The 10015-nt window shown below is 42.2% G+C and overlaps 1 pseudogene; it reads right to left on the bottom strand.

Annotated features, from left to right (window-relative positions):
- Nucleotides 1-1337: 1337 nt before the first annotated feature.
- On the bottom strand, nt 1338-5586 carry LOC149175259 (protein LOW PSII ACCUMULATION 1, chloroplastic pseudogene; annotated as a pseudogene).
- Between the last annotated feature and the right edge of the window lie 4429 nt (nt 5587-10015).

Here is a 10015-nt window from a genome sequence, read left to right as displayed (position 1 = left end):
CCAACTGTTCATTGCGCTTCTGTTGGGACAACTGGTTGATACACAGCTTGCTGGCGTCCTTCTGCTTTTGTGCCATTGTTTTATCGTGCTCGACCAGATTCGAGGCACGCCACTCGAGAGGCCATGATTCGAGCACAGAGAAGATGGCATCATCAATTGCGATGAAAGGAAGCTTGGTCCTATTATCACTCTGAACTAACCTCAAGGCTGGAAGAGGCAATTTCGAGGTAACCACAGACCAAGCTTTGATCTGGCATCTAGCCCTGCTAGACTAAAGAGGGCTCTCTCTTTGCCAACAAAATGTGGCTGTGATAACTGAAATCTTAGGCTAGCTATGGTGTATGGGGATTTTGTTTGAAAATTTTTGGGTTGAAACAACAAGAGAAAGGACAATTGGGCTATGGAGTCAATGCCAGTTTCTGTCGGCAAACTTGGAGCAAAGTAAGTGCCATGTTCATTTAGATAGAATATTTCAAATGTGAGAAGAACAGAGGGGAGAAAGCCCACTGCCCTCCAAGCATCAAACAATGATGGATCTCCAGGAGCAGTGTTAGACAAACGAGAAACACAAGGCTACTCAACAGAGCACCTAACCATGGATGAATTCTGCAAAGACAACCACTACATCTAACAACAAAATCATCATGAAAGGAGCATCATAGGGGATGGATTCCTAACATATCACTTAGATAATTCTATAACAAGGCAGAAAAAACATAATATGTAAATGAATTATAGGAAAAACATAATGAAAAATAACACCGTGATGGATCCTAGGTCCAAAGGGTAGAAAACTGCTTTATTAAAATGATATTTAGGAAATTTTACACAGTGCCAAGCAACCTCTCTACTGCCTAAATCAAACCTCTATATTTCAAAAATAATCCTATATATACTAAATTACAAGTCCATTTTTATTTCCTCAACATAGGAAATATAAAATAAAAAATAAAAAATACAATTTAATAATAAAATCCTATCATTAAACTCTATTATAAACTAATTTGCAACTAACATCCCAAACTATCTCGAGAACCATGAGAAATAGTTTTTGAAAACCCAAATTATGTGAAGGTTTTCCAAGTGGATTAATATTACTATATCTTCTCCTTTAGATGTGGAACTATATTCCACAAAATCTTCCTTTTGATTGCCACCTTGCACCTGCCTACACGAATTTTGGAGTTGTTTGATCAACCTGTTGTTCTTGTTCCTCCTTGGATGTTCTCTTTCTGCCATTCGTACCCAGAATTTTGCGAGCTATACAATAACTGTAATGTCATCCATACAAAGTCATATTCGAGCATCTACTTTAGTATTTCTTTCATTTTAGCTACCAAAAGCAGGAGGAAATACAAATATCAATGACTTATTTAATGATAAAACTCACATTCCTATCCCATTTATGAGCTACAGAGAAGAAATTAAATGGTTGTTTAACATCTTTGTTACTTTTCCAGCTTGCTAACAAAGGATTCTAATGGTGGCAACTCATTAATTAACTCTTTCCAGTCAGGCATTCCCCGACCAGATTTTCGAACACGACCATCCAAATGCAAGACAATAAACACATCTTCTCTTGGAGTTACTCCTTCAGACTCTTGTTGCTCACAAACCCAACTTTCCCATTCATTAGGAGAAACAACCTCTGCCTTGAATCATTTTTCAACTTGTGCTATTGACTTGGAAGCAATATCTTGTGTTCATTTTTCAAATTCACCACTGGATGAAGTTTTGACAAGATCATTGCGAAACTTCTCAACCCTTTGAACTACTCTATTTACCACATCTTTTTCCCCTACCAAAATTACAAGATGAGTTGTATCCCATAACTGTACAAGCTCTACAACATGATCAGTGGATAGGCACAAAGGCAACCTTGAAAGAGTTTCATCCTGGGAATTTGGGAAATTTGTTCCTCTTCTTCCCTATTATCCCAGATGAAGAGTGCCACGAGTATGACAATACCTCTTCTTGAAGTTGCTTGAACTCAAGCATAGCCCAAAAGGGAGCCATGTCTGGATCATTGAGAGTCACACTAAATTTAAGATTGTAATCTCGCAAAGCCTTCCGTAAAGCTTCCGCATTTTTTTTTTCCTTCTTTGTAGGCATGGCAACAAGATTTATTGTATAAAGGAGCAGTGGCTTCCTCTAGATCTGGGTCTAGAGAAAGTACCTTTTTAAATTGAACAAGGGCGTCTCGTACCTGTTGTTCTGTTTGTTTCCCATGTGTAAGCGCTATGCATATGGCCACACTCCAAAAGCACAGCGCCACAACCAGGAGTGCAGCGCCATAGCTAAAAGTGCAGTTCCACAGCTAAGAGCATAGCACCACAGCTAGATTGGCTTTAGCTTTCGATTTATTAACCTTGTGTGTGTTTGTGGATGCAGGGGTGTTGAGATTTGGAGCTAAGTTGGGCCTTCGTTCTCAATTTTGATGCAGGGCATAAAAGCGTTAACCCACCAAGCATTACCATACTTCATCCATGGCTTTCAGGGTTTTCCTTATAACCCAGCAAATAGAGAGCTGCAACATGAAATGAATGCCCAGCAGGTTCCAACCTAGTTGCCTTCACTAGAAGATAATTTGATGAGACAAAAAGAGGTTCCCCATCTTCAAGCTCCGCAGAATAACTTAGCAAGGGCCAATTGTTTAAAATTGTCATGATGTTCACCAATTCAAACTTCACAGCTGGAAGAGAATTGAGCAACCTAAATCTTCAAATGGAAACTTAATAACCTCGGTCTCCTAGAGCGCTAACAGAATATAACATAAACCAAAACCAAAGAGAGAAACAATGGCACTAGCAAAGATCTCATGTTGATCCACATAGAATCCTGTTCTCTAATCCTCCAATGAAACCATGTAATTAGTGTCATTCTCCATAACCTTCAATTCGCTTTTCTCAAACGTTGGCTTAGAATCCTTGAGATCTATAGTCAATCGTTCCTCCTTTCTGCCAACTATATCATGAATTTGGTTCTCACCAATACTTAGACTAGTCTGGAATGACTTCTGAACTCTTGTAAATCTGTCTTTCTTGAAAATAAGAAATCTCTCTAACCATTCCCACAACTATGACAAAAATCCTTGAGTGGAAGCTAATAAATTAAGAATGGCAAAGGTCCACCAAAGGAACCCAAGGAAGAAAAGGTAGCGAGCAGGTAGGAATACAATTGGGCAACATCTTGCAGTTCCAATTTTGTCTTTAAGCCCCCATGACCCAGATATACTTCATACACAAAAGAACCCTCCTTTTTCACTATAGCTAGAAGCTAGTGCAAATGCCACTACTGATGGACTGGCCTCAAATACTCGATGAGTGATGAAGTCAATTCAGTAAATCCATCCCCATTTTTTGTACCACTCAAAAAATGGTGCTTGGGAACACTAGAACTATGGTCATCATATTCTTCCTCATCCTCATCTACTTTCCACTTTAATTGTCGTTTAGCTCAATCCATGACATCAAATTCTCTAAAATACATGAAAGAGAAAACACATATTCTCTACAACATAATCCCTCCACAAGGTGTCTAGAATGTTCAGGGCTCTCGATAGAACCTAATGCCAAATTAACAAGATAACTTCCTTTGAAATCTACCATTACCACCATTGTTCTCAAACATGGAGAGAAATTCGATGAATGTTGAAGAGCAGGTAACAATGCAGTAGGAAGCCTCTGTGTGAGATAAGGAATTGTAAGTATATATACACAAAACTATTCTGCTACACTTTTAACTCCAGCATCATAACCTTCGAGACAATTTGTTTGATTTGATATAGAAAAGACACTTTCACATAAATCTGATGGCATAGAATGGAAAGGACGAAGGACCATGGTTATAGCACTTGCAGTAATGACAAAAGTTTCATCTATCTGTACAGCAGCCTTGTTTTTCCTATTCATTGCACTATTGCATGTCATAATGTATTGATGAACTAAAGAAACTTTTTGGCTGGCCGACATATGAAGAAAAGAAAGGGTCTTACAATATCTTCTGATATATGTTTTGCATTCCATATGTTGAGATGAGGATTAGTAGCACTGTACTAGGCCTTCAAATGCTATGTTATTTTCTTCTCTATCACAATCCAGCCATAAGACTAGCCACTGACATCTCCTAGCTTCCTCTAGATCATTCAATACCTGAACTGCTGCACAGGAGGCCTTTGAGTCAGCCATTCATTCAGTCATATCTTTTGATCTAGGAGTTGGTTTTTAGAGTGTGATATACCGTTGGAAATATCTTTTTTAGATACTCTTGATAAACATACTTATGACATGTTTTGTGCTGAAGATCATGTGCAAAACATCTAACCAAACCAAACATAGTAAGAGCCCATTTTGATCACTGAAGGAAGGCCAAGGACTAACTCTAACGGGTCCAGTTCTGCGCCAAATCCATACAGACCTTGAAATACACATTTTTCATATCCTCTTTGAAGTCTGCAAAGGTCTGTAGATTGTTGTACATTGTGGGGGATAGGCACGGCCTCCTATTAATCCACATCCGGACGCTCACCTCCATGAGCACCCAAAAGATCTTAGTTTCACGGATCCATGTGACGTCCTTCATAGCCTAGAGCAATGCATATTTTGCAGCCTCTGGCAAGTCCTGTTCATTATGAGGGAACTAATTATCCTGAGGAAGTTCCCCTATCACCAATAAAATAGACAAGAGCAACCATGTCTAGTGGAAGGTCTTGCCCTGCCCCTGAGCTTCCTTGCATTTGGTTAGGAATTCTTCAGAGAGGAATTCATCCCAGTTGAATTGGACCCCTTCCGTGCATCGTTCTGCCAACGCAACGACCAGTGCTGGCACCTCATCTCCACGGATTTTTCTCATCACCTTCCCGGCCAGTAGTTGGGTGGCTATGCGCACCCCTTTATCTTTAATGCTACTGATTGCATAGCCTCTCTTCTTCTTTTCCAATTTGTATTTCTTCTTCATGGCCTCTACAAGCGCCAAATCTTCGCTTTTGCTAGCTATCTTTGCAGGGTCCTTTCCCTTACAGGGAAGCTAGAAAATCTTATGGATAAGCTCCATTGTGATGGGAATAGGCTCCTCTAGCCATAAGTACCCATCGTGCACCACGCAAAGTAACTACCCGATGACAAAGATCTTGATAGGTGCATGGTGAAAGTACGGAATCCATAGTAGGTGGAGTAGTCTGGCCTTCTCCACACTACGCAGCCATTTTTGCGGCTCTAGTGCTGTAAATGACCCCTCCTTAATCTATTTCATGAGGTTCTCAGTCTCTAAATGTGGGAACGTCTCACTGTCCGTGAGGTCCCAGTCTTCAAATTTCACTGTGGGCACACAGCCCAGGGCCGAGCCTTCCAACAGAATTACATCTGGGAGGATCAGGGTTTGAAGTGTGCTCTTAGCGGTGTCCAAATCCTTGGGTACCTTAGCTTTCCCTTTCCACGGAGGAACGTACTCAGGTAATTTTTCTGCAGTGCGCACCAGCTGGATGTCTTCTTCCATTTCTTCATCTGCCTCTATCTCATTTACAATAGCCTGGAGGTCCTCCTCCTCAACATCTGTCTCAATGTTGACAACCTTTCCCTTTTCTTCCATGGAAAGTTTACCAAACTACGGATTTCACAGGGACATGCAGACTGGTCCCACTTCCTGTTTATCCTTCTTGGGCATTGGCATCCGAGGTGATTTCGAAATTTCTGGTGCATCCCCCACCTGCACGATAAGGCTCTGTGTGGCTTCCTTGGCGGTACTCTCTGCAAAACCCACACCTCTCCTGGTAGTTTTCATCTTGTTCAAATTGTCTTTGGTTGTTTGTGAATTTGGGGGTTCAATACCGCTTGGCACTCAACACTCTGTGCTCTTTGTAATAGCTCAAATCTCAAATGAAAAATTGTTGTCTCGTGGCTAGCCTTGGGAGTTTTATAGCGTCTTTTGAATTTGAATCTGACCATTCCCCCCACTTCTGAGTCATTAATGCATTCTTGGTGGCAGATTGTCCCAAATCCATCTCTTAACTCGCGTCTTAATTACCCGCCACCCACTCCCTTTTGCCTTAAATTGGACATCTCATCATGAACAGTGACGACAATGATTAATTCCTAGTTTACCCGCGCAGCAACGCAGCCCCCCGTGCATGGGCGCGAACCTTGTACCATGCTAAGTTTGCGCTCACGTCCTTCATCGCGCAATTCCCAAACAGACTCTTTTAGAGTCCCACACTCTCTTTCAACTGTCTCGGGCGTTGAGACTGTGCTCCCTATGGCTAGTCAGGTGGTCGCACCATCTGTGTGAGACTTTAATTTGCCTTCCAGTATAGTCTGTGGACATTCTTCAATTGCCCTCGCAACATCTGGCACTGCGTGTTCTACCTTATGTGGTGCGCTCCCCTTATTACTGCGTTTGCTAACGTGTGGTCTTAGCGATGGTAGTAGAGTCATCAATTTTTGGCGACAATCTTCTAATGCAGTGGTATTACCATCCGTATCTTGCCTTGCCATCCTTGGTTTATTGACAAGACATACTTGCGTGACCTCGTTTTCTAGTTTTTTGATCTCAGTGTCCTTCAACATGCTTTTCTTCCTCAATCATACCCGATCTTCTTTGAGTCCGTGAAGTCTAAGGTTCCTCGTCGAATGGCTTCCCGAATCCTTATATGGTCATCCTCGCGTAGCTATGTGATTCCTTCATCCTGGTCTTCTCACGCTATCATAATTGCGGGAGCTATTAAGGTGGGTTCCTTTTGGTATTCCCTTCAACAATTTCATATTCTACTCTGTTTCACACCTTTGGAATCATCTCCATGCTCAGGTTTTTGCACATGGTCCTATAGGCCCATCGAACCGCTAGCAAGCGTAGGTCCCAATAATTTTGTCTCACCTGGTGAATCTTGTTTAGTACTTTGTGCACCCTATGGAATTCCTCGTCGTGTAGAATTAGTAACATGCGTCACCTTTCCTACTACTGTGGTTTGTTCCAATTCTCTAAGCTGGGGGTGGTGTGCGCTTGTGCAGATTGTACAACATATGTCTCTACCCATCGAGAAAGGTGGGCACGGAAGTTGTTTCACTCCTACTGATTGGCTTTCATTGGGGTTTTCAAAACATAGGTTCATCATCCTTCTGCATCCACGTCAGTCTTCAAAAGTTCCTTGATGCGTACCCCACCATCATGCGGGTGTTGTGTGCAGTGTCCACTTTAGCACATCGAACCGTTGTTGTTCTGGTATTGCACTTTCGAATTTTCTCATAAATTCATTCACCGCTGACAATCCATCATATGTCTGTAGTGCCCTTGCCTCTGTTGTTACGTAATGCAATGACCTAATCATCATATTGCAGTTCAGTGTTGTTACTTCGTGTAGCCGATTCTACCATCGCTCTATCTCTTCGTCTAAATTCGAAGTGCAAGAGCTTTCACGTTCTCACAAAATCCTTCCATCTGCAGTCAGATTCACCCAATCCGCTCCTTGTGCAGTTATCTTGTAGATACAGTCGAGATCATCATCACTATCGTCATCGTGCACCGGTTCAGTGTATCGCACTCCTTCGGCTAGATCTAGCGATACTACTATGCGTAGTGACTTTTTCTCAAAGATCATTTTGCGCTTCTTCAAAATTATGACTCCATTCATAGCGGTATCCTAGTCTATTCATAGTAGCACAGGATAGGGATTGTTTTCATCGATAATCTTTATCACTTCAAAATCTGCCTGTGCATTCACACCTTCAATATCGACTGTCAACCCTTGCAATCTTTCCATTGGCAAAATCTTCTATTGGTTCGCCATTCGTAACTTAATAGGGGACCATTGTAACGCAGTTCTACCCAACCATTCCCATGTTTGCTTTGGTAGTACATTCACGTCCGAACCAAGATCTAGGATTACCTGATCCATTTTATACTCGCTTATTTGCACAGTCAACCTCATCTCCCTTCCTGTGCACAATGCATGCTTTCCAAGTTTTTGGACCATGCGCGGTTCTCCTGACCCCGCGCACCTAGTGATAAGTTCCTGTAGCCCTTTGACTGCCTTGTTATCATGCAACATTTTCATGCATGTCTCCAGAAAGGTAGTGAGCATTAAAGGATCCATCCCTAGTTTTAGTTAATCCTTACTACCTAAATTGGAGGCCTCCGTGAAGCTCTTCTTAACTTCCATGAATGTCTCCTTCGTGCGTTCTAAGTTAAGCTCGAGTTCCCTTCTAGGAGCCTTGTGAACCCACGCAATGTCTTCTGACTGCTTCCCTTTATCATCTCCCATGCCCATACCACTCATGAGCATCATGTTTACATTTGGGTCTTCTTCGCGCAGTTCAGACCTCATCATTTGTAAATTCTGGGTCGGAGGGGGCTAGAGTACCCCATTTCCGCACATCTTCGCTATGAGCAAAGGCCAATCTTCTACCTCATGATCATACTGATTACAATACCAACATGATATCCTAATCGGGTTCATACAATCACGGGTATAATTCCTTGGCCCTCCGCAAATGTAGCAAATTATTTTTCCGCAACCCCTTCCTAGTCCCATTCAACCTCGACCCTGACCGTGCCCCTGCAACCCAGTGCGCACCATCCCTACATTTGGGTCGAGGTCTTGTATTTCGTTCTGTTATCACCCTAAGAAACTCTCCTAGGTTGTATATCAGAGATGCTCGGGAAGATTACAAACTCAACAAGATGTTGGATAAATTGGTGGATGAATGAAAAAAATGCTGCATATTCAAGCCAGATAACCACTTTCACTGTGATTGACCCCAGACATGGGTGAACACCCCCAAACTACAAAGCTTTAGACTATCAATTACTCACAGTTTTGAATAAAATGTGATGATGGAGAACACTGATCACACGAACAGATGCACAGGACCCTGTGATGGCCGGCTGCAACCAGTTAAAAGGTCTACAAATCCATTTTCTAATACACAGAGAGGATGACAGCTCTCTGGAATTAAAATAATAGAAACCTGCAAATAAATTCAATGATACATGCTAAATCCTAACACAGAGGTGGGATGACAGCCCCTCTGATGCTAAACATTAACATCACATGAATAATTGCAAAACAGGCACAGCCTGGAACAAGAAGAAGAAGTGGAAAGTGAGCAATCAACAGCAAAGAAGCTTGTATTAGCTGGAAATGAAGACCAAAAGCTGTAGGTAACAAAGTCTTCAGAAGTTGAAGTTTGCAACACAATGACATTCATCAACCTGATTACCTCATTTTTCTGGGTATATATGGAATTTGTTTACAAAACTACTCTACTAGGCTATGCGTGAAGGTATCTTAATTGATCACCAACTACATTTATCGTTAGATATGGGTCTTCTGCTACAACTTGAATGTTCTAATGAACAAAATGGCTCTTTCTGTACTCTGGTGTACTCCTTGAACGGTGAAGTATTATCTGCATGACTTTCAATAACTGTTGTAGTCATTTATCTGCTCAAGGTGGTCCTATTTGTCGTTTAGAGGTACACTGTGTTGAATGTAGTAGCTGAGGGCTTTAATGCACATGTTGCTAGATCATGGTATCCTTCCTCCTTCGGGCGCACAAGACAAGCCCAAAACATGTAGAATGCATGAACGATGAACTAGGAACTGAGAATGAATGCCAGTCGTTGGATTTCTCAGAAAGACGACTAAGATCTGATGGCTAGAGGCAATGGGAAGGCACAGAGGCAAGATGGATTGTAGGCCATCGGATCAGGTAAATCAGATGGCATAGATTAGATCTAAGAGGGTTAACGGGCGTAAACAAGGACAGGCGGACTATGGCCGTTGGATCGTGGCGAGAATGATCCAATGGCTGACAGGAGGTGGAGATGGGCGCAAGTTAATGAGCGAGAATCTGGGTACGGTGGTGGGAAGCAGTTTCCCCGCACCGCTTATGGGAAATGGAGGTAATCATATAAGGAGGCTGCGATACGAGTCAGCGAGTGCCGTGTGTCTATTTTGACAGGCGCGAAACCACTTTCCCAGGGAGTTATGGCATGCGCAGGTTGACAGAGCACGGAAAGCATC

This window comes from Pinus tabuliformis, chromosome 4_1 (assembly GCF_031772625.1).
Source record: "Pinus tabuliformis cultivar Carrire ecotype Pingquan chromosome 4_1, CPIR1, whole genome shotgun sequence".
NCBI classification, from domain to species: domain Eukaryota; kingdom Viridiplantae; phylum Streptophyta; class Pinopsida; order Pinales; family Pinaceae; genus Pinus; species Pinus tabuliformis.
Note: the sequence above shows the minus strand (reverse complement) of the source record. Positions and strands in the feature narration are given on the sequence as shown.